This window comes from Oryctolagus cuniculus, chromosome 16, assembly GCF_964237555.1.
Source record: "Oryctolagus cuniculus chromosome 16, mOryCun1.1, whole genome shotgun sequence".
NCBI lineage: Eukaryota > Metazoa > Chordata > Mammalia > Lagomorpha > Leporidae > Oryctolagus > Oryctolagus cuniculus.
The window spans coordinates 1,039,469-1,066,823 of record NC_091447.1 but is presented as its reverse complement, the minus strand read 5'-3'; positions in this window follow the sequence as shown (position 1 = coordinate 1,066,823).

Here is a 27,355-nt window from a genome sequence, read left to right as displayed (position 1 = left end):
GCTAAAAACAAAAACTTACATGCAAAAATGCATTCAAAACCGTAAAGTCCATAGAGAATGTCCAGAAAACACATACGCACACAGAGGCTGTAGCAAGATCTGGGATTGAGATAGCCACAACACACCAGATAGTTTTGTTTACATCCAGGAGTATCTGGACAAATTGTTGTGGATTTTGGGTGAAATTTAACCAAAAATCAGCGTGAAAGTGGTTTTGGAGAAAAGCACAATCTTCCTGTTCGGCAAATGCATCCAATGTCATGTTTCCAGAAAGAAATATCATGTTTTCTCAGGTTTCTGAAGCTTTCTTCCTAGAAAACTCGAATGTGTGGAGGATTTGACTCCAGGTGGAACCAATTAGCGTTTGGCATCTAAAAACAAAAACTTCCATGCTAAAATGCATTCAAAACCGTGAAGTCCATGGAGAATGTCCAGAAAACACAAACACACACAGAGGCTGTAGCAAGATCTGGGATTGAGATAGCCACAACACACCAGATAGTTTTGTTGTCATCCAGGAGTATCTGGACAAATTGTTGTAGTTTTGATGTGAAATTTAACCAAAAATCACTGTGAAAGAGGTTTTGGAGAAAAGCACAATCTTCCTGTTCGGCAAATGCATCCAATGTCATGTTTACAGAAAGAAATATCATGTTTTCTCAGGTTTCTGAAGCTTTCTTCCTAGAAAACTCGAATGTGTGGTGCATTTGACTTCAGTTGGAAGCAATTAGCGTTTGGCAGCTAAAAACAAAACCTTACATGCTAAAATGCATTCAAAACTGTAAAGTCCATAGAGAATGTCCAGAAAACACAAACACACACAGAGGCTGTAGCAAGATCTGGGATTGAGATAGCCACAACACACCAGATAGTTTTGTTTACATCCAGGAATATCTGGACAAATTGTTGTGGATTTTGGGTGAAATTTATCCAAAAATCAGCGTGAAAGTGGTTTTGGAGAAAAGCACAATCTTCCTGTTTGGCAAATGCATCCAATGTCATGTTTACAGAAAGAAATATCATGTTTTCTCAGGTTTCTGAAGCTTTCTTCCTAGAAAACTCGAATGTGTGGAGGATTTGACTCCAGGTGCAACCAATTAGCGTTTGGCAGCTAAAAACAAAACTTACATTCTAAAATGCATTCAAAACTGTAAAGTCCATTGAGAATGTCCAGAAAACACAAACACAGAGGCTGTAGCAAGATCTGGGATTGAGATAGCCACAACACACCAGATAGTTTTGTTTTCATCCCGGAGTATCTGGACAAATTGTTGTGGATTTCGGGTGAAATTTAACCCAAAATCACCGTGAAAGTGGTTTTGGAGAAAAGCACAATCTTCCTGTTCGGCAAATGCATCCAATGTCATGTTTACAGAAAGAAATATCATGTTTTCTCAGGTTTCTGAAGCTTTCTTCCTAGAAAATTCGAATGTGTGGCGGATTTGACTCCAGGTGGAACCAATTAGCGTATGAAAGCTGAAAACAAAAACTTCCATGCTAAAATGCATTCAAAACCGTAAAGTCCATGGAGAATGTCCAGAAAACACAAACACACACAGAGGCTGTAGCAAGATCTGGGATTGAGATAGCCACAACACACCAGATAGTTTTGTTTTCATCCAGGAATATCTGGACAAATTGTTGTGGATTTTGGGTGAAATTTAACCAAAAATCACTGTGAAAGAGGTTTTGGAGAAAAGCACAATCTTCCTGTTCGGCAAATGCATCCAATGTCATGTTTACAGATAGAAATATCATGTTTTCTCAGGTTTCTGAAGCTTTCTTCCTAGAAAACTCGAACGTGTGGAGGATTTGACTCCATGTGGATCCAATTAGCGTTTGGCAGCCAAAAACAAAAACTTCCATGCTAAAATGCATTTAAAACCGTAAAGTCCATTGAGAATGTCCAGAAAACACAAACACAGAGGCTGTAGCAAGATCTGGGATTGAGATAGCCACAACACACCAGATAGTTTTGTTTACATCCATGAATATCTGAACAAATTGTTGTGGATTTTGGGTGAAATTTAACCAAAAATCACCGTGAAAGTGGTTTTGGAGAAAAGCACAATCTTCCTGTTCGGCAAATGCATCCAATGTCATGTTTACAGAAAGAAATATCATGTTTTCTCAGGTTTCTGAAGCTTTCTTCCTAGAAAACTCGAATGTGTGGAGGATTTGACTCCAGGTGGAACCAATTAGCGTTTGGCAGCTAAAAACAAAAACTTCCATGCTAAAATGCATTCAAAACCGTAAAGTCCATAGAGAATGTCCAGAAAACACAAACACACACAGACGCTGTAGCAAGATCTGGGATTGAGATAGCCACAACACACCAGATCGTTTTGTTTACATCCAGGAGTATCTGGACAAATTGTTGTAGATTTGAAGTAAAATTTAACCAAAAAATCACCTTGAAAGTGGTTTTGGAGAAAAGCACAATCTTCCTGTTCGGCAATTGCATCCAATGTCATGTTTCCAGAAAGAAATATCATGTTTTCTCAGGTTTCTGAAGCTTTCTTCCTAGAAAACTCGAATGTGTGGAGGATTTGAGTCCAGGTGGAACCAATTAGCGTTTGGAAGCCTAAAACAAAACCTTACATGCTAAAATGCATTCAAAACCGTAAAGTCCATAGAGAATGTCCAGAAAACACAAACACAGAGGCTGTAGCAAGATCTGGGATTGAGATAGCCACAACACACCAGATAGTTTTGTTGTCATCCAGGAGTATCTGGACAAATTGTTGTGGATTTCGGGTGAAATTTAACCAAAAATCACCGTGAAAGAGGTTTTGGAGAAAAGCACAATCTTCCTGTTCAGCAAATGCATCCAATGTCATGTTTACAGAAAGAAATATCATGTTTTCTCAGGTTTCTGAAGATTTCTTCCTAGAAAACTCGAATGTGTGGTGCATTTGACTCCAGTTGGAACCAATTAGCGTTTGGCAGCTAAAAACAAAACCTTACATGCTAAAATGCATTCAAAACTGTAAAGTCCATAGAGAATGTCCAGAAAACACAAACACACACAGAGGCTGTAGCAAGATCTGGGATTGAGATAGCCACAACACACCAGATAGTTTTGTTTACATCCAGGAATATCTGGACAAATTGTTGTGGATTTTGGGTGAAATTTATCCAAAAATCAGCGTGAAAGTGGTTTTGGAGAAAAGCACAATCTGCCTGTTCGGCAAATGCATCCAATGTCATGTTTACAGAAAGAAATATCATGTTTTCTCAGGTTTCTGAAGCTTTCTTCCTAGAAAACTCGAACGTGTGGAGGATTTGACTCCATGTGGATCCAATTAGCGTTTGGCAGCCAAAAAGAAAAACTTCCATGCTAAAATGCATTTAAAACCGTAAAGTCCATTGAGAATGTCCAGAAAACACAAACACAGAGGCTGTAGCAAGATCTGGGATTGAGATAGCCACAACACACCAGATAGTTTTGTTTTCATCCATGAATATCTGAACAAATTGTTGTGGATTTCGGGTGAAATTTAACCAAAAATCACCGTGAAAGTGGTTTTGGAGAAAAGCACAATCTTCCTGTTAGGCAAATGCATCCAATGTCATGTTTACAGTAAGAAATATCATGTTTTCTCAGGTTTCTGAAGCTTTCTTCCTAGAAAACTCGAATGTGTGGAGGATTTGACTCCAGGTGGAACCAATTAGCGTTTGGCAGCTAAAAACAAAAACTTACACGCTAAAATGCATTCAAAACCGTAAAGTCCATAGAGAATGTCCAGAAAACACAAACACAGAGGCTGTAGCAAGATCTGGGATTGAGATAGCCACAACACACCAGATAGTTTTGTTGTCATCCAGGAGTATCTGGACAAATTGTTTGGATTTCGGGTGAAATTTAACCAAAAAACACCGTGAAAGTGGTTTTGGAGAAAAGCACAGTCTTCCTGTTCGGCAAATGCATCCAATGTCATGTTTACAGAAAGAAATATCATGTTTTCTCAGGTTTCTGAAGCTTTCTTCCTAGAAAACTCGAATGTGTGGAGCATTTGACTCCAGGTGGAACCAATTAGCGTTTGGCAGCTAAAAACAAAAACTTACATGCAAAAATGCATTCAAAACCGTAAAGTCCATAGAGAATGTCCAGAAAACACATACACACACAGAGGCTGTAGCAAGATCTGGGATTGAGATAGCCACAACACACCAGATAGTTTTGTTTACATCTAGGAGTAGCTGGACAAATTGTTGTGGATTTTGGGTGAAATTTAACCAAAAATCACCGTGAAAGTGGTTTTGGAGAAAAGCACAATCTTCCTGTTCGGCAAATGCATCCAATGTCATGTTTACAGAAAGAAATATCATGTTTTCTCAGGTTTCTGAAGCTTTCTTCCTAGAAAACTCGAATGTGTGGAGGATTTGACTCCAGGTGGAACCAATTAGCGTTTGGCATCTAAAAACAAAAACTTCCATGCTAAAATGCATTCAAAACCGTGAAGTCCATGGAGAATGTCCAGAAAACACAAACACACACAGAGGCTGTAGCAAGATCTGGGATTGAGATAGCCACAACACACCAGATAGTTTTGTTGTCATCCAGGAGTATCTGGACAAATTGTTGTAGTTTTGATGTGAAATTTAACCAAAAATCACTGTGAAAGAGGTTTTGGAGAAAAGCACAATCTTCCTGTTCGGCAAATGCATCCAATGTCATGTTTACAGAAAGAAATATCATGTTTTCTCAGGTTTCGGAAGCTTTCTTCCTAGAAAACTCGAATGTGTGGTGCATTTGACTTCAGTTGGAAGCAATTAGCGTTTGGCAGCTAAAAACAAAACCTTACATGCTAAAATGCATTCAAAACTGTAAAGTCCATAGAGAATGTCCAGAAAACACAAACACACACAGAGGCTGTAGCAAGATCTGGGATTGAGATAGCCACAACACACCAGATAGTTTTGTTTACATCCAGGAATATCTGGACAAATTGTTGTGGATTTTGGGTGAAATTTATCCAAAAATCAGCGTGAAAGTGGTTTTGGAGAAAAGCACAATCTTCCTGTTCGGCAAATGCATCCAATGTCATGTTTACAGAAAGAAATATCATGTTTTCTCAGGTTTCTGAAGCTTTCTTCCTAGAAAACTCGAATGTGTGGAGGATTTGACTCCAGGTGGAACCAATTAGCGTTTGGCAGCTAAAAACAAAACCTTACATGCTAAAATGCATTCAAAACTGTAAAGTCCATAGAGAATGTCCAGAAAACACAAACACACACAGAGGCTGTAGCAAGATCTGGGATTGAGATAGCCACAACACACCAGATAGTTTTGTTTTCATCCAGGAGTATCTGGACAAATTGTTGTGGATTTCGGGTGAAATTTAACCCAAAATCACCGTGAAAGTGGTTTTGGAGAAAAGCACAATCTTCCTGTTCGGCAAATGCATCCAATGTCATGTTTACAGAAAGAAATATCATGTTTTCTCAGGTTTCTGAAGCTTTCTTCCAAGAAAATTCGAATGTGTGGCGGATTTGACTCCAGGTGGAACCAATTAGCGTATGAAAGCTGAAAACATAAACTTCCATGCTAAAATGCATTCAAAACCGTAAAGTCCATGGAGAATGTCCAGAAAACACAAACACACACAGAGGCTGTAGCAAGATCTGGGATTGAGATAGCCACAACACACCAGATAGTTTTGTTTTCATCCAGGAATATCTGGACAAATTGTTGTGGATTTTGGGTGAAATTTAACCAAAAATCACTGTGAAAGAGGTTTTGGAGAAAAGCACAATCTTCCTGTTCGGCAAATGCATCCAATGTCATGTTTACAGAAAGAAATATCATGTTTTCTCAGGTTTCTGAAGCTTTCTTCCTAGAAAACTCGAACGTGTGGAGGATTTGACTCCATGTGGATCCAATTAGCGTTTGGCAGCCAAAAACAAAAACTTCCATGCTAAAATGCATTTAAAACCGTAAAGTCCATTGAGAATGTCCAGAAAACACAAACACAGAGGCTGTAGCAAGATCTGGGATTGAGATAGCCACAACACACCAGATAGTTTTGTTTACATCCATGAATATCTGAACAAATTGTTGTGGATTTTGGGTGAAATTTAACCAAAAATCACCGTGAAAGTGGTTTTGGAGAAAAGCACAATCTTCCTGTTAGGCAAATGCATCCAATGTCATGTTTACAGAAAGAAATATCATGTTTTCTCAGGTTTCTGAAGCTTTCTTCCTAGAAAACTCGAATGTGTGGAGGATTTGACTCCAGGTGGAACCAATTAGCGTTTGGCAGCTAAAAACAAAAACTTCCATGCTAAAATGCATTCAAAACCGTAAAGTCCATAGAGAATGTCCAGAAAACACAAACACACACAGAGGCTGTAGCAAGATCTGGGATTGAGATAGCCACAACACACCAGATAGTTTTGTTTACATCCAGGAGTATCTGGACAAATTGTTGTAGATTTGAAGTAAAATTTAACCAAAAAATCACCTTGAAAGTGGTTTTGGAGAAAAGCACAATCTTCCTGTTCGGCAATTGCATCCAATGTCATGTTTCCAGAAAGAAATATCATGTTTTCTCAGGTTTCTGAAGCTTTCTTCCTAGAAAACTCGAATGTGTGGAGGATTTGAGTCCAGGTGGAACCAATTAGCGTTTGGAAGCCTAAAACAAAACCTTACATGCTAAAATGCATTCAAAACTGTAAAGTCCATAGAGAATGTCCAGAAAACACAAACATACAGAGAGGCTGAAGCAAGAACCGGGGGTAAGATAACTAAAAATCACCAGATATCTTTGTTTTCATCAGGAGTATCTGGACAAATTGTTGTGGATTTTGGGTGAAATTTATCCAAAAATCAGCGTGAAAGTGGCTTTGGAGAAAAGCACAATTTTCCTGTTCGGCAAATGCATCCAATGTCATGTTTACAGAAAGAAATATCATGTTTTCTCAGGTTTCTGAAGCTTTCTTCCTAGAAAACTCGAATGTGTGGAGGATTTGACTCCAGGTGGAACCAATTAGCGCTTGGCAGCTAAAAACAAAAACTTACATGCTAAAATGCATTCCAAACCATAAAGTCCATAGAGAATGTCCAGAAAACAGAAACACACACAGAGGCTGTAGCAAGATCTGGGATTGAGATAGCCACAACACACCAGATAGTTTTGTTTTCATCCAGGAGTATCTGGACAAATTGTTGTAGTTTTGAAGTGAAATTTAACCAAAAATCACTGTGAAAGAGGTTTTGGAGAAAAGCACAATCTTCCTGTTCGGAATATGCATCCAATGTCATGTTTACAGAAAGAAATATCATGTTTTCTCAGGTTTCTGAAGCTTTCTTCCTAGAAAACTCGAATGTGTGGTGCATTTGACTTCAGTTGGAACCAATTAGCGTTTGGCAGCTAAAAACAAAACCTTACATGCTAAAATGCATTCAAAACCGTAAAGTCCATGGAGAATGTCCAGAAAACACAAACACACACAGAGGCTGTAGCAAGATCTGGGATTGAGATAGCCACAACACACCAGATAGTTTTGTTTTCATCCAGGAATATCTGAACAAATTGTTGTGGATTTTGGGTGAAATTTAACCAAAAATCACCGTGAAAGTGGTTTTGGAGAAAAGCACAATCTTCCTGTTCGGCAAATGCATCCAATGTCATGTTTACAGAAAGAAATATCATGTTTTCTCAGGTTTCTGAAGCTTTCTTCCTAGAAAACTCGAATGTGTGGAGGATTTGACTCCAGGTGGAACCAATTAGCGTTTGCCTGCAGAAAACAAAAAGGGTCCTGCTAAAATGCATTCCAAACCATAAAGTCCATAGAGAATGTCCAGCAAACACAAACACACACAGAGGCTGAAGCAAGATCTGGGATTGAGATAGCCACAACACACCAGATAGTTTTGTTTTCATCCAGGAGTATCTGGACAAATTGTTGTAGTTTTGATGTGAAATTTAACCAAAAATCACTGTGAAAGAGGTTTTGGAGAAAAGCACAATCTTCCTGTTCGGCAAATGCATCCAATGTCATGTTTACAGAAAGAAATATCATGTTTTCTCAGGTTTCTGAAGCTTTCTTCCTAGAAAACTCGAATGTGTGGAGGATTTGACTCCAGGTGGAACCAATTAGCGTTTGCCAGCAGAAAACAAAAAGGGTCGTGCTAAAATGCACTCAAAACCGTAAAGTCCATAGAGAATGTCCACAAAACAGAAACACAGAGGCTGTAGCAAGATCTGGGATTGAGATAGCTAAAAATCACCAGATATCTTTGTTTTCATCCAGGAGTATCTAGACAAATTGTTGTAGTTTTGAAGTGAAATTTAACCAAAAAATCATCCTGAAAGTGGTATTGGAGAAAAGCACAATCTTCCTGTTCAGCAAATGCATCCAATGTCATGTTTACAGAAAGAAATATCATGTTTTCTCAGGTTTCTGAAGCTTTCGTCCTAGAAAACTCGAATGTGTGGAGGATTTGACTCCAGGTGGAACCAATTAGCGTTCGGCAGCTAAAAAAAAATTTCATGCTAAAATGCACTCAAAACCGTAAAGTCCATAGAGAATGTCCAGAAAACACAAACACACACAGAGGCTGTAGCAAGATCTGTGATTCAGATAGCCACAACACACCAGATAGTTTTGTTGTCATCCAGGAGTATCGGGACAAATTGTTGTGCATTTCGTGTGAAATTTAACAAAAATCACCGTGAAAGTGTTTTCGAGAAAAGCACAATCTTCCGGTTCAGCAAATGCATCCAATGTCATGTTTCCAGAAAGAAATATCATGTTTTCTCAGGTTTCTGAAGCTTTCTTCCTAGAAAACTCGAATGTGTGGAGGATTTGACTCCAGGTTGAACAAGTAGCCTTTGCCATCTGAAAACAATAAGGGTCCTGCTAAAACGCATTCAAAACCGTGAAGTCCATAGAGAATGTCCAGAAAACACAAACACACACAGAGGCTGAAGCAAGATCTGGGATTGAGATAGCCACAACACACCAGATAGTTTTGTTTTCATCCAGGAGTATCTGGACAAATTGTTGTAGGTTTGAAGTGAAATTTAACCAAAAAATCACCGTGAAAGTGGTTTTGGAGAAAAGCACAATCTTCCTATTCGGAAAATGCATCCAATGTCATGTATACAGAAAGAAATATCATGTTTTCTCAGGTTTCTGGAGCTTTCTTCCTAGAAAACTCGAATGTGTGGAGGATTTGACTCCAGGTGAAACCAATTAGCGTTTGGCAGCTAAAAAGAAAACCTTGCATGCTAAAATGCATTCAAAACCGTAAAGTCCATAGAGAATGTCCTGAAAACACAAACACACACAGAGGCTGTACCAAGATCTGGGATTGAGATAGCCACAACACACCAGATAGTTTTGTTTTCATCCAGGAGTATCTGGACAAATTGTTGTAGTTTTGAAGTGAAATTTAACCAAAAATCACTGTGAAAGAGGTTTTGGAGAAAAGCACAATCTTCCTGTTCGGAATATGCATCCAATGTCATGTTTACAGAAAGAAATATCATGTTTTCTCAGGTTTCTGAAGCTTTCTTCCTAGAAAACTCGAATGTGTGGTGCATTTGACTTCAGTTGGAACCAATTAGCGTTTGGCAGCTAAAAACAAAACCTTACATGCTAAAATGCATTCAAAACCGTAAAGTCCATGGAGAATGTCCAGAAAACACAAACACACACAGAGGCTGTAGCAAGATCTGGGATTGAGATAGCCACAACACACCAGATAGTTTTGTTTTCATCCAGGAATATCTGAACAAATTGTTGTGGATTTTGGGTGAAATTTAACCAAAAATCACCGTGAAAGTGGTTTTGGAGAAAAGCACAATCTTCCTGTTCGGCAAATGCATCCAATGTCATGTTTACAGAAAGAAATATCATGTTTTCTCAGGTTTCTGAAGCTTTCTTCCTAGAAAACTCGAATGTGTGGAGGATTTGACTCCAGGTGGAACCAATTAGCGTTTGCCTGCAGAAAACAAAAAGGGTCCTGCTAAAATGCATTCCAAACCATAAAGTCCATAGAGAATGTCCAGCAAACACAAACACACACAGAGGCTGAAGCAAGATCTGGGATTGAGATAGCCACAACACACCAGATAGTTTTGTTTTCATCCAGGAGTATCTGGACAAATTGTTGTAGTTTTGATGTGAAATTTAACCAAAAATCACTGTGAAAGAGGTTTTGGAGAAAAGCACAATCTTCCTGTTCGGCAAATGCATCCAATGTCATGTTTACAGAAAGAAATATCATGTTTTCTCAGGTTTCTGAAGCTTTCTTCCTAGAAAACTCGAATGTGTGGAGGATTTGACTCCAGGTGGAACCAATTAGCGTTTGCCAGCAGAAAACAAAAAGGGTCGTGCTAAAATGCACTCAAAACCGTAAAGTCCATAGAGAATGTCCACAAAACAGAAACACAGAGGCTGTAGCAAGATCTGGGATTGAGATAGCTAAAAATCACCAGATATCTTTGTTTTCATCCAGGAGTATCTAGACAAATTGTTGTAGTTTTGAAGTGAAATTTAACCAAAAAATCATCCTGAAAGTGGTATTGGAGAAAAGCACAATCTTCCTGTTCAGCAAATGCATCCAATGTCATGTTTACAGAAAGAAATATCATGTTTTCTCAGGTTTCTGAAGCTTTCGTCCTAGAAAACTCGAATGTGTGGAGGATTTGACTCCAGGTGGAACCAATTAGCGTTCGGCAGCTAAAAAAAAATTTCATGCTAAAATGCACTCAAAACCGTAAAGTCCATAGAGAATGTCCAGAAAACACAAACACACACAGAGGCTGTAGCAAGATCTGTGATTCAGATAGCCACAACACACCAGATAGTTTTGTTGTCATCCAGGAGTATCGGGACAAATTGTTGTGCATTTCGTGTGAAATTTAACAAAAATCACCGTGAAAGTGTTTTCGAGAAAAGCACAATCTTCCGGTTCAGCAAATGCATCCAATGTCATGTTTCCAGAAAGAAATATCATGTTTTCTCAGGTTTCTGAAGCTTTCTTCCTAGAAAACTCGAATGTGTGGAGGATTTGACTCCAGGTTGAACAAGTAGCCTTTGCCATCTGAAAACAATAAGGGTCCTGCTAAAACGCATTCAAAACCGTGAAGTCCATAGAGAATGTCCAGAAAACACAAACACACACAGAGGCTGTACCAAGATCTGGGATTGAGATAGCCACAACACACCAGATAGTTTTGTTTTCATCCAGGAGTATCTGGACAAATTGTTGTAGGTTTGAAGTGAAATTTAACCAAAAAATCACCGTGAAAGTGGTTTTGGAGAAAAGCACAATCTTCCTATTCGGAAAATGCATCCAATGTCATGTATACAGAAAGAAATATCATGTTTTCTCAGGTTTCTGGAGCTTTCTTCCTAGAAAACTCGAATGTGTGGAGGATTTGACTCCAGGTGAAACCAATTAGCGTTTGGCAGCTAAAAAGAAAACCTTGCATGCTAAAATGCATTCAAAACCGTAAAGTCCATAGAGAATGTCCTGAAAACACAAACACACACAGAGGCTGTACCAAGATCTGGGATTGAGATAGCCACAACACACCAGATAGTTTTGTTTTCATCCAGGAGTATCTGGACAAATTGTTGTAGTTTTGAAGTGAAATTTAACCAAAATCACCGTGAAAGTGGTTTGGGGGAAAAGCACAATCTTCCTGTTGGGCAAATGCCTCCAATGTCATGTTTACAGAAAGAAATATCATGTTTTCTCAGGTTTCTGAAGCTTTCTTCCTAGAAAACTCGAATGTGTGGAGGATTTGACTCCAGGTGAAACCAATTAGCGTTTGGCAACTAAAAAGAAAACCTTACATGCTAAAATGCATTCAAAACCGTAAAGTCCATAGAGAATGTCCAGAAAACACAAACAAACACAGAGGCTGTAGCAAGATCTGGGATTGAGATAGCCACAACACACCAGTTATTTTTGCTTTCGTCCAGGAGTATATGGACAAATTTTTGTAGGTTTGAAAATAAATTTAACCAAAAAATCACCGTGAAAGTGGTTTTGGAGAAAAGCACAATCTTCCTGTTCGGCAAATGAATCCAATGTCATGTTTTCAGAAAGAAATATCATGTTTTCTCAGGTTTCTGGAGCTTTCTTCCTAGAAAACTCGAATGTGTGGAGGATTTGACTCCAGGTGGAACCAATTAGTGTTTGCCAGCTAAAAACAAAACCTTACATGCTAAAATGCATTCAAAACCGTAAAGTCCATAGAGAATGTCCAGAAAACAAAAACACACACAGAGGCTGTGGCAAGATCTGGGAGTGAGATAGCCACAACACACCAGATAGTTTTGTTTTCATCCAGGAGTATCTGGACAAATTGTTGTGGATTTCGGGTGAAATGTAACCAAAAATCACCGTGAAAGTGGTTTTGGAGAAAAGCACAATCTTCCTGTTCGGGAAATGCATCCAATGTCATGTTTACAGAAAGAAATATCATGTTTTCTCAGGTTTCTGAAGCTTTCTTCCTAGAAAACTCGAATGTGTGGAGGATTTGACTCCAGCTGGAACCAATTAGCGTTTGCCAGCAGAAATAAAAAAACTTACATGCTAAAATGCATTCAAAACCGTAAAGTCCATAGAGAGTGTCCAGAAAACACAAACACACACAGAGGCTGTAGCAAGATCTGGGATTGAGATAGGCACAACACACCAGATAGTTTTCTTTTCATCCAGAGTATCTGGACAAATTGTTGTGGATTTTGGGTGAAATTTATCCAAAAATCAGCGTGAAAGTGGTTTTGGAGAAAAGCACAATCTTCCTGTTCGGCAAATCCATAAAGTGTCATGTTTACAGAAAGAAATATCATGTTATCTCAGGTTTCTGAAGCTTTCTTCCTAGAAAACTCGAATGTGTGGCGGATTTGACTCCAGGTGAAACCAATTAGCGTTTGGCAGCTAAAAAGAAAACCTTACATGCTAAAATGCATTCAAAACCGTAAACTCCATAGAGAATGTCCAGAAAACACAAACAAACACAGAGGATGTAGCAACATCTGGGATTGAGATAGCCACAACACACCAGATATTTTTGTTTTCGTCCAGGAGTATCTGGACAAATTTTTGTAGGTTTGAAATGAAATTTAACCAAAAAATCACCGTGAAAGTGGTTTTGGAGAAAAGCACAATCTTCCTGTTCGGCAAATGCATCCAATGTCATGTTTCCAGAAAGAAATATCATGTTTTCTCAGGTTTCTGAAGCTTTCTTCCTAGAAAATTCGAATGTGTGGCGGATATGACTCCAGGTGGAACCAATTAGCGTATGAAAGCTGAAAACAAAAACTTCCATGCTAAAATGCATTTAAAACCGTAAAGTCCATGGAGAATGTCCAGAAAACACAAACACACACAGAGGCTGTAGCAAGATCTGGGATTGAGATAGCCACAACACACCAGATAGTTTTGTTTTCATCCAGGAATATCTGGACAAATTGTTGTGGATTTTGGGTGAAATTTAACCAAAAATCACTGTGAAAGAGGTTTTGGAGAAAAGCACAATCTTCCTGTTCGGCAAATGCATCCAATGTCATGTTTACAGAAAGAAATATCATGTTTTCTCAGGTTTCTGAAGCTTTCTTCCTAGAAAACTCGAACGTGTGGAGGATTTGACTCCATGTGGATCCAATTAGCGTTTGGCAGCCAAAAAGAAAAACTTCCATGCTAAAATGCATTTAAAACCGTAAAGTCCATTGAGAATGTCCAGAAAACACAAACACAGAGGCTGTAGCAAGATCTGGGATTGAGATAGCCACAACACACCAGATAGTTTTGTTTTCATCCATGAATATCTGAACAAATTGTTGTGGATTTTGGGTGAAATTTAACCAAAAATCACCGTGAAAGTGGTTTTGGAGAAAAGCACAATCTTCCTGTTAGGCAAATGCATCCAATGTCATGTTTACAGTAAGAAATATCATGTTTTCTCAGGTTTCTGAAGCTTTCTTTCTAGAAAACTCGAATGTGTGGAGGATTTGACTCCAGGTGGAACCAATTAGCGTTTGGCAGCTAAAAACAAAAACTTACACGCTAAAATGCATTCAAAACTGTAAAGTCCATAGAGAATGTCCAGAAAACACAAACATACAGAGAGGCTGTAGCAAGAACCGGGGGTAAGATAACTAAAAATCACCAGATATCTTTGTTTTCATCAGGAGTATCTGGACAAATTGTTGTGGATTTTGGGTGAAATTTATCCAAAAATCAGCGTGAAAGTGGCTTTGGAGAAAAGCACAATTTTCCTGTTCGGCAAATGCATCCAATGTCATGTTTACAGAAAGAAATATCATGTTTTCTCAGGTTTCTGAAGCTTTCTTCCTAGAAAACTCGAATGTGTGGAGGATTTGACTCCAGGTGGAACCAATTAGCGCTTGGCAGCTAAAAACAAAAACTTACATGCTAAAATGCATTCCAAACCATAAAGTCCATAGAGAATGTCCAGAAAACAGAAACACACACAGAGGCTGTAGCAAGATCTGGGATTGAGATAGCCACAACACACCAGATAGTTTTGTTTTCATCCAGGAGTATCTGGACAAATTGTTGTAGTTTTGAAGTGAAATTTAACCAAAAATCACTGTGAAAGAGGTTTTGGAGAAAAGCACAATCTTCCTGTTCGGCAAATGCATCCAATGTCATGTTTACAGAAAGAAATATCATGTTTTCTCAGGTTTCTGAAGCTTTCTTCCTAGAAAACTCGAATGTGTGGTGCATTTGACTTCAGTTGGAACCAATTAGCGTTTGGCAGCTAAAAACAAAACCTTACATGCTAAAATGCATTCAAAACCGTAAAGTCCATGGAGAATGTCCAGAAAACACAAACACACACAGAGGCTGTAGCAAGATCTGGGATTGAGATAGCCACAACACACCAGATAGTTTTGTTTTCATCCAGGAATATCTGAACAAATTGTTGTGGATTTTGAGTGAAATTTAACCAAAAATCACCGTATAAGTGGTTTTGGAGAAAAGCACAATCTTCCTGTTCGGCAAATGCATCCAATGTCATGTTTCCAGAAAGAAATATCATGTTTTCTCAGGTTTGTTAAGCTTTCTTCCTAGAAAACTCGAATGTGTGCAGGATTTGACTCCAGGTGGAACCAATTAGCGTTTGGCAGCTAAAAAGAAAACCTTACATGCTAAAATGCATTCAAAACCGTAAAGTCCATAGAGAATGTCCAGAAAACACTTACATACACAGAGGCTGTAGCAAGATCTGGGGTTGAGATAACTAAAAATCACCAGATATCTTTGTTTTCATCCAGGAGTATCTGGACAAATTGTTGTGGATTTTGGGTGAAATTTATCCAAAAATCAGCGTGAAAGTGGTTTTGGAGAAAAGCACAATCTTCCTGTTCGGCAAATGCATCCAATGTCATGTTTACAGAAAGAAATATCATGTTTTCTCAGGTTTCTGAAGCTTTCTTCCTAGAAAACTCGAATGTGTGGAGGATTTGACTCCAGGTGGAACCAATTAGCGTTTGCCTGCAGAAAACAAAAAGGGTCCTGCTAAAATGCATTCCAAACCATAAAGTCCATAGAGAATGTCCAGCAAACACAAACACACACAGAGGCTGAAGCAAGATCTGGGATTGAGATAGCCACAACACACCAGATAGTTTTGTTTTCATCCAGGAGTATCTGGACAAATTGTTGTAGTTTTGATGTGAAATTTAACCAAAAATCACTGTGAAAGAGGTTTTGGAGAAAAGCACAATCTTCCTGTTCGGCAAATGCATCCAATGTCATGTTTACAGAAAGAAATATCATGTTTTCTCAGGTTTCTGAAGCTTTCTTCCTAGAAAACTCGAATGTGTGGAGGATTTGACTCCAGGTGGAACCAATTAGCGTTTTCCAGCAGAAAACAAAAAGGGTCCTGCTAAAATGCACTCAAAACCGTAAAGTCCATAGAGAATGTCCACAAAACAGAAACACAGAGGCTGTAGCAAGATCTGGGATTGAGATAGCTAAAAATCACCAGATATCTTTGTTTTCATCCAGGAGTATCTAGACAAATTGTTGTAGTTTTGAAGTGAAATTTAACCAAAAAATCATCCTGAAAGTGGTATTGGAGAAAAGCACAATCTTCCTGTTCAGCAAATGCATCCAATGTCATGTTTACAGAAAGAAATATCATGTTTTCTCAGGTTTCTGAAGCTTTCGTCCTAGAAAACTCGAATGTGTGGAGGATTTGACTCCAGGTGGAACCAATTAGCGTTCGGCAGCTAAAAAAAAATTTCATGCTAAAATGCACTCAAAACCGTAAAGTCCATAGAGAATGTCCAGAAAACACAAACACACACAGAGGCTGTAGCAAGATCTGTGATTCAGATAGCCACAACACACCAGATAGTTTTGTTGTCATCCAGGAGTATCGGGACAAATTGTTGTGCATTTCGTGTGAAATTTAACAAAAATCACCGTGAAAGTGTTTTCGAGAAAAGCACAATCTTCCTGTTCAGCAAATGCATCCAATGTCATGTTTCCAGAAAGAAATATCATGTTTTCTCAGGTTTCTGAAGCTTTCTTCCTAGAAAACTCGAATGTGTGGAGGATTTGACTCCAGGTTGAACAAGTAGCCTTTGCCATCTGAAAACAATAAGGGTCCTGCTAAAACGCATTCAAAACCGTGAAGTCCATAGAGAATGTCCAGAAAACACAAACACACACAGAGGCTGTTGCAAGATCTGGGATTGAGATAGATAAAAATCACCAGATAGTTTTGTTTTCATCCAGGAGTATCTGGACAAATTTTTGTAGGTTTGAAGTGAAATTTAACCAAAAAATCACCGTGAAAGTGGTTTTGGAGAAAAGCACAATCTTCCTATTCGGAAAATGCATCCAATGTCATGTATACAGAAAGAAATATCATGTTTTCTCAGGTTTCTGGAGCTTTCTTCCTAGAAAACTCGAATGTGTGGAGGATTTGACTCTAGGTGAAACCAATTAGCGTTTGGCAGCTAAAAAGAAAACCTTGCATGCTAAAATGCATTCAAAACCGTAAAGTCCATAGAGAATGTCCTGAAAACACAAACACACACAGAGGCTGTACCAAGATCTGGGATTGAGATAGCCACAACACACCAGATAGTTTTGTTTTCATCCAGGAGTATCTGGACAAATTGTTGTAGTTTTGAAGTGAAATTTAACCAAAATCACCGTGAAAGTGGTTTGGGGGAAAAGCACAATCTTCCTGTTGGGCAAATGCCTCCAATGTCATGTTTACAGAAAGAAATATCATGTTTTCTCAGGTTTCTGAAGCTTTCTTCCTAGAAAACTCGAATGTGTGGAGGATTTGACTCCAGGTGAAACCAATTAGCGTTTGGCAACTAAAAAGAAAACCTTACATGCTAAAATGCATTCAAAACCGTAAAGTCCATAGAGAATGTCCAGAAAACACAAACAAACACAGAGGCTGTAGCAAGATCTGGGATTGAGATAGCCACAACACACCAGATATTTTTGCTTTCGTCCAGGAGTATATGGACAAATTTTTGTAGGTTTGAAAATAAATTTAACCAAAAAATCACCGTGAAAGTGGTTTTGGAGAAAAGCACAATCTTCCTGTTCGGCAAATGAATCCAATGTCATGTTTTCAGAAAGAAATATCATGTTTTCTCAGGTTTCTGGAGCTTTCTTCCTAGAAAACTCGAATGTGTGGAGGATTTGACTCCAGGTGGAACCAATTAGTGTTTGCCAGCTAAAAACAAAACCTTACATGCTAAAATGCATTCAAAACCGTAAAGTCCATAGAGAATGTCCAGAAAACAAAAACACACACAGAGGCTGTGGCAAGATCTGGGAGTGAGATAGCCACAACACACCAGATAGTTTTGTTTTCATCCAGGAGTATCTGGACAAATTGTTGTGGATTTCGGGTGAAATGTAACCAAAAATCACCGTGAAAGTGGTTTTGGAGAAAAGCACAATCTTCCTGTTCGGGAAATGCATCCAATGTCATGTTTACAGAAAGAAATATCATGTTTTCTCAGGTTTCTGAAGCTTTCTTCCTAGAAAACTCGAATGTGTGGAGGATTTGACTCCAGCTGGAACCAATTAGCGTTTGCCAGCAGAAATAAAAAAACTTACATGCTAAAATGCATTCAAAACCGTAAAGTCCATAGAGAGTGTCCAGAAAACACAAACACACACAGAGGCTGTAGCAAGATCTGGGATTGAGATAGGCACAACACACCAGATAGTTTTCTTTTCATCCAGAGTATCTGGACAAATTGTTGTGGATTTTGGGTGAAATTTATCCAAAAATCAGCGTGAAAGTGGTTTTGGAGAAAAGCACAATCTTCCTGTTCGGCAAATCCATAAAGTGTCATGTTTACAGAAAGAAATATCATGTTATCTCAGGTTTCTGAAGCTTTCTTCCTAGAAAACTCGAATGTGTGGAGGATTTGACTCCAGGTGAAACCAATTAGCGTTTGGCAGCTAAAAAGAAAACCTTACATGCTAAAATGCATTCAAAACCGTAAACTCCATAGAGAATGTCCAGAAAACACAAACAAACACAGAGGATGTAGCAACATCTGGGATTGAGATAGCCACAACACACCAGATATTTTTGTTTTCGTCCAGGAGTATCTGGACAAATTTTTGTAGGTTTGAAATGAAATTTAACCAAAAAATCACCGTGAAAGTGGTTTTGGAGAAAAGCACAATCTTCCTGTTCGGCAAATGCATCCAATGTCATGTTTCCAGAAAGAAATATCATGTTTTCTCAGGTTTCTGGAGCTTTCTTCCTAGAAAACTTGAATGTGTGGAAAATTTGACTCCAGGTGGAACCAATTAGCGATTGCCAGCTTAAAACAAAACCTTACATGCTAAAATGCATTCAAAACCGTAAAGTCAATAGAGAATGTCCAGAAAACACAAACACGCACAGAGGCTGTACCAAGATCTGGGATTGAGATAGCCACAACACACCAGATAGTTTTGTTTTCATCCAGGAGTATCTGGACAAATTGTTGTTGTTTTGAAGTGAAATTTAACCAGAAAATCACCGTGAAAGTGGTTTTGTAGAAAAGCACAATCTTCCTGTTCGGCAAATGCATCCAATGTCATGTTTACAGAAAGAAATATCATGTTTTCTCAGGTTTCTCAAGCTTTCTTCCTAGAAAACTCGAATGTGTGGAGGATTTGACTCCAGGTGGAACCAATTAGCGTTTGACAGCAGAAAACAAAAAGGGTCCTGCTGAAATGCATTCAAAACCTTAAAGTCCATAGAGAATGTCCAGAAAACACAAACACACACAGAGGCTGTAGCAAGATCTGGGATTGAGATAGCCACAACACACCAGATAGTTTTGTTTTCATCCAGAGTATCTTGGCAAAATATTGTAGTATCCGGTGAAATTTAACCAAAAATCACCGTGAATGTGGTTTTGGAGAAAAGCACAATCTTCCTGTTCGGGAAATGCATCCAATGTCATGTTTACAAATACAAATATCATGTTTTCTCAGATTTCTGGAGATTTCTTCCTAGAAAACTCGAATGTGTGGAGGATTTGACTCCAGGTGGAACCAATTAGCGTTTGGCACTAACAACAAAAACTTACATGCTAAAATGCATTCAAAACCGTAAAGTCCATAGAGAATGTCCAGAAAACACAAACACACACAGAGGCTGTAGCAAGATCTGGGATTGAGATAGCCACAACACACCAGATAGTTTTGTTTTCATCCAGAGTATCTTGGCAAAATATTGTAGTATCCGGTGAAATTTAACCAAAAATCACCGTGAATGTGGTTTTGGAGAAAAGCACAATCTTCCTGTTCGGGAAATGCATCCATTGTGATGTTTACAAATACAAATATCATGTTTTCTCAGATTTCTGGAGCTTTCTTCCTAGAAAACTCGAATGTGTGGAGGATTTGACTCCAGGTGGAACCAATTAGCGTTTGGCACTAACAACAAAAACTTACATGCTAAAATGCATTCAAAACCGTAAAGTCCATAGAGAATGTCCAGAAAACACAAACACACACAGAGGCTGTAGCAATATCTGGGATTGAGATAGCCACAACGCACCAGATAGTTTTGTTGTCATCCAGGAATATCTGGACAAATTGTTGTGGATTTTGGGTGAAATTTAACCAAAAATCACCGTGAAAGTGGTTTTGGAGAAAAGCACAATCTTCCTGTTCGGCAAATGCATCCAATGTCATGTTTACAGAAAGAAATATTATGTTTTCTCAGGTTTCTGAAGCTTTCTTCCTAGAAAACTCGAATGTGTGGAGGATTTGACTCCAGGTGGAGCCAATTAGCGTTTGGCAGCTAAAAACAAAACTTACATGCAAAAATGCATTCAAAACTGTAAAGTCCATAGAGAATGTCCAGAAAACACAAACACACACAGAGGCTGTAGCAAGATCTGGGATTGAGACAGCCACAACACACCAGATAGTTTTGTTTTCATCCAGGAGTATCTGGACAAACTGTTGTGGATTTTGGGTGAAATGTAACCCAAAATCACCGTGAAAGTGGTTTTGGAGAAAAGCACAATCTTCCTGTTCGGCAAATGCATCCAATGTCATGTTTACAGAAAGAAATATCATGTTTTCCCAGCTTTCTGAAGATTTCTTCCTAGAAAACTCGAATGTGTGGAGGGTTTGACTCCAGCTGGAACCAATTAGCGTTTGCCAGCAGAAATCAAAAAACTTACATGCTAAAATGCATTCAAAACCGTAAAGTCCATAGAGAGTGTCCAGAAAACACAAACACACACAGAGGCTGTAGCAAGATCTGGGATTGAGATAGGCACAACACACCAGATAGTTTTGTTTTCACCCAGGAGTATCTGGACAAACTGTTGTGGATTTTGGGTGAAATGTAACCAAAAAATCACCGTGAAAGTGGTTTTGGAGAAAAGCACAATCTTCCTGTTCGGCAAATGCATCCAATGTCATGTTTACAGAAAGAAATATCCTGTTTTCTCTGGTTTATGGAGCTTTCTTCCTAGAAAACTCGAATGTGTGGAGGATTTGACTCCAGGTGGAACCAATTAGCGTTTGCCAGCAAAAAACAAAAAGGGTCCTGCTAAAATGCATTCAAAACCTTAAAGTCAATGGAGAATATCCAGAAACCCAAACAAACACAGAGGCTGTAGCAAGATCTGGGATTGAGATAGCCACAACACACCAGATAGTTTTGTTTTTATCCAGAGTATCTGGACATATTGTTGTGGATTTCGGGTGAAATGTAACCAAAAATCACCGTGAAAGTGGTTTTGGAGAAAAGCACACTCTTCCTGTTCGGCAAATGCATCCAATGTCATGTTTACAGAAAGAAATATCATGTTTTCTCAGGTTTCTGAAGCTTTCTTCCTAGAAAACTCGAATGTGTGGAGGATTTGACTCCAGGTGGAACCAATTAGCGTTTGCCAGCAGAAAACAAAACCTTACATGCTAAAATGAATTCAAAACCTTAAAGTCAATAGAGAATGTCCAGAAAACAAACAAACACAGAGGCTGTAGCAAGATCTGGGATTGAGATAGCCACAACACACCAGATAGTTTTGTTTTTATCCAGGAGTATCTGGACAAATTGTTGTGGATTTCGGGTGAAATTTATACAAAAATCACCGTGAAAGTGGTTTTGGAGTAAAGCACACTCTTCCTGTTAGGCAAATGCATCCAATGCCATGTTTACAGAAAGAAATAGCAAGTTTTCTCAGGTTTCTGAAGCTTTCTTCCTAGAAAACTCGAATGTGTGGATGATTTGACTCCAGGTGGAACCAATTAGCGTTTGCCAGCTGAAAACAAAAACCTTACATGCTAAAATGCATTCAAAACTGTAAAGTCCATAGAGAATGTCCAGAAAACACAAACACACACAGAGGCTGTAGCAAGATCTGTGATTCAGATAGCCACAACACACCAGATAGTTTTGTTTTCATCCAGGAGTATCTGGACCAATTGTTGTGGATTTCGGGTGAAATGTAACCAAAAAATCACCTTGAAAGTGGTTTTGGAGAAAAGCACAATCTTCCTGTTCGGCAAATGCATCCAATGTCATGTTTACAGAAAGAAATATCATGTTTTCTCAGGTTTCTGAAGCTTTCTTCCTAGAAAACTCGAATGTGTGGAGGATTTGACTCCAGGTGGAACCAATTAGCGTTTGCCAGCTGAAAACAAAAAACTTACATGCTAAAATGCATTCAAAACCGTAAAGTCCATAGAGAATGTCCAGAAAACAGAAACACATACAGAGGCTGTGGCAAGATCTGGGATTGAGATAGCCACAACACACCAGATAGTTTTGTTTTCATCCAGCAGTATCTGGACAAACTGTTGTGGATTTCAGGTGAAATTTAACCACAAATCACCGTGAAAGTGGTTTTGGAGAAAAGCACAATCTTCCTGTTCGACAAATGCATCCAATGTCATGTTTACAGAAAGAAATATCCTGTTTTCTCAGGTTTCTGAAGCTTTCTTTCTAGAAAACTCGAATGTGTGGAAGATTTGACTCCAGGTGGAACCAATTAGCGTTTGGCAGCTGAAAACAAAAACTTACATGCTAAAATGCATTCAAAATTGTAAAGTCCATAGAGAATGTCCAGAAAACACAAACAAACACAGAGGCTGTAGCAAGATCTGGGATTGAGATAGCCACAACACACCAGATAGTTTTGTTTTCATCCAGGAGTATCTGGACAAATTGCTGTGAATTTCGGGTGAAATTTAACCAAAAATCACGTTAAAGTGGTTTTGGAGAAAAGCACACACTTCCTGTTCAACAAATGCAACCAATGTCATGTTTACAGAAAGAAATAGCAAGTTTTCTCAGGTTTCTGAAGCTTTCTCCCTAGAAAACTCGAATGTGTGGCGGATTTGACTCCAGGTGGAACAAATTAGCGTTTCCAGCTGAAAACAAAAAACTTACAATATAAAATGCATTTAAACCGTAAAGTCCATAGAGAATGTCCAGAAAACACAAACACACACAGAGGCTGTAGCAAGGTGTTGGATTGAGATAGCCACAACACACCAGATAGTTTTGTTTTCATCCAGGAGTATCTGGACAAACTGTTGTGGATTTCAGGTGAAATTTAACCAAAAATCATCGTGAAAGTGGTTTTGGAGAAATGCACAATCTTCCTGTTTGGCAAATGCATCCAATGTCATGTTTACAGAAAGAAATATCATATTTTCTCAGGTTTCTGAAGCTTTCTTCCTAGAAAACTCGAATGTGTGGATGATTTGAATCCAGGTGGAACCAATTAGCGTTTGCCAGCAGAAAACAAAAAGGGTCCTGCTGAAATGCATTCAAAACATTAAAGTCAATGGAGAATGTCCAGAAAACACAAACACACACAGAGGCTGTAGCAAGATCTGGGATTGAGATAGCCACAATACACCAGATAGTTTTGCTTTTATCAAGAGTATCTGGACAAATTGTTGTAGATTTCAGGTGAAATTTAACCAAAAATCACCGTGAAAGTGGTTTTGGAGAAAAGCACAATCTTCCTGTTTGGCAAATGCATCCAATGTCATGTTTAAAGAAAGAAATAGCAAGTTTTCTCAGGTTTCTGAAGCTTTCTTCCTAGAAAACTCGAATGTGTGGAGGATTTGACTCCAGGTGGAACCAATTAGCGTTTGGCAGCTAAAAACAAAACCTTACATGCTAAAATGCATTCAAAACTGTAAAGTCCACGGAGAATGTCCAGAAAACACAAACAAACACAGAGGCTGTATTAAGATCTGGGATTGAGATAGCCAGAGAACACCAGATAGTTTTGTTTTCATCCAGGAGTATCTGGACAAATTGTTGTGGATTTCGGGTGAAATGTAACGAAAAATCACTGTGAAAGAGGTTTTGGAGAAAAGCACAATCTTCCCGTTCGGCAAATGCATCCAATGTCATGTTTACAGAAAGAAATATCATATTTTCTCAGGTTTCTGAAGCTTTCTTCCTAGAAAACTCGAATGTGTAGAGGATTTGACTCCAGGTGGAACCAATTAGCGTTTGCCAGCTGAAAACAAAAAACTTACATGCTAAAATGCATTCAAAACCGTAAAGTCCATAGAGAATGTCCAGAAAACAAAAACGCACACAGAGGCTGTAGCAAGATCTCTCATTGACATAGCCACAACACACCAGATAGTTTTGTTTTCATCCAGGAGTATCTTAAAAAAATTTTGTTGTCTCCTGGAGAAATTTAACCAAAAATGACCGTGAAAGTGGTTTTGGAGAAAAGCACAATCTTCCTGTTTGGCAAATGCATCCAATGTCATGTTTACAGAATGAAATATCATGTTTTCTCAGGTTTCTGAAGCTTTCTTCCTAGAAAACTCGAATGTGTGGAGGATTTGACTCCAGGTGGAACCAATTAGCGTTTGCCAGCTGAAAACAAAAAACTTACATGCTAAAATGCATTCAAAACCGTAAACTCCATAGAGAAGGTCCAGAAAACACAAACAAACACAGAGGCTGTAGCAAGGTCTGGGATTGAGATAGCTAAAAATCACCAGATAGTTTTGTTTTCATCCAGGAGTATCTGGACAAACTGTTGTGGATTTCATTTGAAATTTAACCAAAAATCACCGTGAAAGTGGTTTTGGAGAAAAGCACAATCTTCCTGTTCGCCAAATGCATCCAATGTTATGTTTACAGAAAGAAATATCATGTTTTCTCAGGTTTCTGAAGCTTTCTTCCTAGAAAACTCGAATGTGTGGAGGATTTGACTCCAGGTGGAACCAATTCGCGTTTGCCAGCAGAAAACAAAAAGTGTCATGCAAAAACGCATTCTACACCATAAAGTGCGTAGAGAATGTCCAGAAAACACAAACAGACAGAGGCTGTAGCAAGATCTCGGATTGAGATAGCCACAACACACCAGATATTTCTGCCTTTTTCCCAAAATTTCCAGACAAATTGTTGTGGACTTCGGGTGAAATTTATCGAAAAAATCACGGTGAAGGTGGTTTTGGAGAAAAGCACAATTTTTCTGTTCGGCAAGTGCATCCAATGTCTTGTTTAGAAAAACAAATATCATGTTTTCTCAGGTTTCTGAAGCTTTCTGCCTAGAAAACTCGAATGTGCAGAGGATTTTACTCCCTGTGAACCAATTAGGATTTGTCGGGAAAAAACAAAAAGTGTCATGCTAAAACGCATTCAAAATTTTAAAGTCCGAAGAGAATGTCCAGAAAACACAAACAAACTTAGAAGCTGTACCAAGATCTGGCATTGAGATAGCCACAACACACCAGATCTTTTTGTTTTCATCCAGGAGTATCTGTACAAATTGTTGTGGTTTTTGGGCGAAATTTATCCAAAAAATCAGGGTGAAAGTGGTTTTGGAGAAAAGCACAATCTTCCTGTTCGGCAAATGCATCCAATGTCATGTTTAAAAAAACAAATATAGTGTTTTCTTGGGTTTTTGAAGCTTTCAGAATAGAAATCTCGAATTTGGATGATTGACTCCAGGTGGAACCAATTAGAAATTGCTGGCACAAAACAAAAACTTACATGCTAAAAAGCATTCTAAACCGTAAAGTCCATAGACAATGTCCAGAATACACAAAGAAACGCAGAGGCTGTAGCAAGATCTTGGATTGAGATAGCCACAACACACCAGATCTTTTTGTTTGCATCCAGGAGTATCTGGACAAATCGTTGTGGTTTTCGGGTGAAATTTAACCAAAAAATCACCGTCAACGTGGTTTTTGGAGAAAATGCAATCTTTCTGTTCAGCAAATGCATCCAATGTTATGTAAACAAAAAGAAATATCATGTTTTCTTCGGTTTTTGAAGCTTTCTGCATAGAAAACTCGAATGTGTGGAGGATTGACTCCAGGTGGAACCAATTAGAATTTGCTGGCACAAAACAAATCTTACATACCAAAACGCATTCTAAACCGTAAAGTCCGTAGAGAATGTCCAGAAAAACCAAACAAACACAGAGGCTGTAGCAAGATCTCGGATTGAGATAGCCGCAACACAACAGATATTTCTGCATTCATTCTAACATATCTTGACAAATTGTTGTGGAATTCGGGTGAAATTTATCCAAAAAATCATGGCGTAAGTGGTTTTGGAGAAAACCACAATCTTTCTGCTCGGCAAGTGCATCCTATGTCATGTTTACAAAAACAAATACTGTGTTTTCTCAAGTTTCTGAAGCTTTCTGCCTAGAAAACTTGAATATGCAGAGGACTTAACTCCATGTGGAACCAATTCGCGTTTGCGGGCACAAAATAAAAATTTACATGCAAAAACACATTCAAAACCGTAAAGTCCGTGGAGAATGTCCAGAAAACACAAACAAACACAGAGGCTGTAGCAAGATCTGGGATGGAGATAGCCACAACACACCAGATCTTTTTGTTTGCATCGAGGAGTATCTGGAAAATGGTTGTGGTTTTCGGGTGAAATTTAACCCAAAAATCACCGTCAAAGTGGTTTTTGGAGAAAATGCAATCTTTCTGTTCAGCAAATGCATCCAATGTTGTGTTTACAAAAAGAAATATCATGTTTTCTCAGGTTTCTGAAGCTTTCTGAATAGAAAACTCGAATATGCAGAGGATTTAACTCCCTGTGGAACCAATTCCCGTTTCTCGGCAGAAAACAAAATGTGTCATGCTAAAATGCATTCAAAAATGTAAAGTCCATTGAGAATGTCCAGAAAACACAAACAAACACAGAGGCTGTAGCAAGATCTGGGATTGAGATAGCCACAACCCACCAGATCTTTTTGTTTGCATCCAGGAGTATCTGGACAAATTGTTGTGGTTTTCGGGTGAAATTTAACCAAAAAATCACTGTCAAAGTGGTGGAACCAATTCGCGTTTGCCAGCAGAAAAGAAAAACTGTCATGCTAAAACGCATTCTAAACCATAAAGTGCGTAGAGATTGTCCAGAAAACACAAACAAACACAGAGGCTGTAGCAAGATCTCGGATTGAGATAGCCACAACACACCAGATATTTCTGCCTTCTTCCCAACATTTCCGGACAAATTGTTGTGGAATTCGGGAGAACTTTATCGAAAAAATTACGGTGAAAGTGGTTTTGGAGAAAAGCACAATTTTCTGTTCGGCAAGTACATCCAATGTCATGTTTACAAAAAGAAATATTCTGTTTTCTCAGGTTTCTGAAGCTTTCTGAATAGAAAACTCGAATGTGCAGAGGATTTTACTCCCTGTGGAACCAATTAGAATTTGACGGGAGAAAACAAAATTGTCCTGCTAAAACGCATTCAAAACTGTAAAGTCCGTAGAGAATGTCCAGAAAATACAAACAAACACAGAGGCTGTAGCAAGATCTGGGATGGAGATAGCCACAACACACCAGATCTTTTCGTTTGCATCCAGGAGTATCTAGAAAATGGTTGTCGTT